At 36.5% G+C, this 2,774-nt stretch overlaps 1 non-coding gene across 1 annotated transcript; it reads right to left on the bottom strand.

The window, feature by feature from the left end:
* Nucleotides 1-2,380: 2,380 nt before the first annotated feature.
* Nucleotides 2,381-2,487, bottom strand: LOC141675319 (small nucleolar RNA R71). The gene has a single exon (XR_012555977.1). It is a non-coding gene; the product is annotated as a small nucleolar RNA R71 (small nucleolar RNA).
* Between the last annotated feature and the right edge of the window lie 287 nt (nt 2,488-2,774).

Below are 2,774 nucleotides of genomic sequence, written 5' to 3' on the forward strand. Positions count from 1 at the left end.
GAGATTGATTCTCCTGAGTACATAATACTATCGAGAGCATCGTAAAGATATTTTAATATATATAAAATATCTGATTTGATTTAAAGAGATAAAGGTGTATACCACCAAGTTATTAAATCATCCTATTATACGGCGAAGTATTATTTTAACAATTATTTTCCAACTATTTTGTACATTATGGCTGAGCATCATTGCTCACTCTTGCTTTCTTTTAAATGTCACAACACAACAGATAACCAATATGCCGGTATGGGACTTAGTCACTTGCAGTTGTTGAGTGGCATTTATGATACTTTATAACGCTCCGCAAAGCTTTGAATTGGTGTTTTGTACTCGAGTTGTTGGTGTTTTTAACGTGTTTTTGTAGTGTTTTTGCATTTCAGGCATTTAACAGGAATTAAGGTGAATTAACATTATTTTGATGCTAATATGATTTCAGGATGATGTCCAGAATAAAAGCTCATGAAAAGACCAATTCAAATCAGCAAAAAAAGAAGAAGTCAGAAAATTCTATAGAGAGTCAGCGCGCCCGCGCTGTGATAGCACGCGCCTGTGCCCAAACAACAGAAGCTCAGCGCGCCCGCGCTGGTCAAGCGCGCGCCCGCGCCAGGTCGAGATAAAAGAATTCTGTTTCTATTCTGATTTTGATCCATAAGACTTCTACTATGCATGGACTGCTATATTTACATAACTTAAGGTTATTTTTCATAACAAGACGTGCCAAAGCTTAAGGAGAAGGCGCAAGAAGATCGTAGAGCACAATTCAACCAAGGCGAAGAAGATCTAGTTCATACTTGTGATTCTTTGTTTTAAGTTGTAAATTTGGATGCTAGTTTTCTTATTCGTGAACCTATACTCTTGTTCGTACTTGGTTTATTATTTATTCAGTATAAAGACTACGTTATTATACTATACTTTCATCGAAACCCACGTTGATGATGAGTCCGATTATTGGCTAATCGTTATTGTGGGGTTCTAACGGATTTATTTATGGATTTCTTTAGTTAATTCGTTTCGATGCCTTAGTGTGTGGTGATTGTATGATAACCTATTATTGGTTGTGCTTATTCGTCTTATCAGTGTTGCGAACTTATAAGATAGTGTGTTAATCTTTAATGAAGCAAAAGTGAATTTAAGGGTTTAGAACTTGCCATGTTGTCATATGTTCATGTATCTGATATGCATGATTCATAGGTAATTTTAACCATCTTACTTGCCCTATGTAATCACGATAGACAACTTGTGCATTAAACCGTTATGTTGTCAAATTCTATAGACATATAGGGTCTCAATATAATTGGTGTCTATTAAGCTTCTATCTCTTTTGGATGTCTGGTAGTATGGTATTCGTACAACGAAAGTTGGCATTTATCAGTTTCGTGTTATCTAATTAGTGTCATCACCATTTCATGCTAAGGTTAAAGAATGAAAAGGCTATGGAATGAAGTATTTAATGAAGTTAGAATCCATGTGTGTGTCATATATTATTCAAATCTCTTTAATCTCTTAGTTTATGTTCTTTAGTATAATCTCTTAGTTAATTTTAGTTATAAACAACCTCAAATTTTTATTCGTTTTAGCATGGGATAATAACCATACCATTGTTGCATAGATATATTGATTGAAATTAACCTAAACCAGTCCATGTGGGAACGAACTAGAATTTATTTTATATTACTTGCGATCGCGTATACTTACGTGAATATTAACGCGTGTTCTAGCCCTAACAAGTTTTTGGCACCGCTGCCAAGGACTTCGGTGTTAATTTTTAGTTTATGTGTTTTTCATCATTGGTCGTTAAAGTTCAGTGATTCGGACATTGTTACTTACTTAATTCCTTATCGTGTTTCAGGTACTCTAGCGAGCGTGTATACATACGCGTTCTTGGTCTCGTAAGAGAACACTGGATCAAGTTGAGGAAGAACTTGTAATCGATAAGAAAGTTGAAGAAGATATCTTAGTTGACAAAAAAGAAGAGGTTCTTATTGCAATGGGAGAACTAGAAGCAAATCCAAAGGCTTTGATGGACTGCTCTCAACCGAAGATCAATGATATTCAGTCTAGCATTGTTTGACGAGCCATCTCAGCTAATACCTTTGAGATCAAGTCAAGCACGATTCAGATGATACATAACTCAGTTCAGTTTGGGGGTTCTCCAACAGAAGACCCCAACATGCACATCAGAGATTTCATCGAGATTTGCAACACTTTCAAGTTCAATGGAGTTTCTGAAGATGCTATAAAGTTAAGGCTTTTCCCATTTTCTCTGCGGGATAAAGCAAAGTTCTGGTTACATTCTCTACCACCAGGGTCTATCACCAAATGGGAGGATCTTGCTCAAAAGTTCTTAACTAAATTCTTTCCTATGATGAAGACTGCTGTGATCAGAAATACACTTACTCAATTTGCTCAGCAGTCTGGAGAATCCTTATGTGAGTCTTAGGATCATTATAAGGAGGTGCTTAGAAAATGTCCTCACCATGGGATGCTGGATTGGATGATCATTAACTGTTTCTATAATGGTTTGGGTGCTACTTCTAGATTCATGCTTGATGCAACATCAGGAGGAGCCTTGTGGGCTAAAAGCTACGATGAAGCTTATGAATTGATTGAACTGATGGCTGCTAATGAATACCAGAATCCTACTCAGAGACTATCTCAGGGCAAGGTAGCAGGAATTCTGGAGTTAGATACAGCTACTGCTATAGCTGCTCAGCTTAAGGCTTTGACAATGAAGGTGGATTTTTTGGCTAATTATGGAGTTAATCAGATCA

This window comes from Apium graveolens, chromosome 7 (genome assembly GCF_009905375.1).
Source record: "Apium graveolens cultivar Ventura chromosome 7, ASM990537v1, whole genome shotgun sequence".
NCBI lineage: Eukaryota > Viridiplantae > Streptophyta > Magnoliopsida > Apiales > Apiaceae > Apium > Apium graveolens.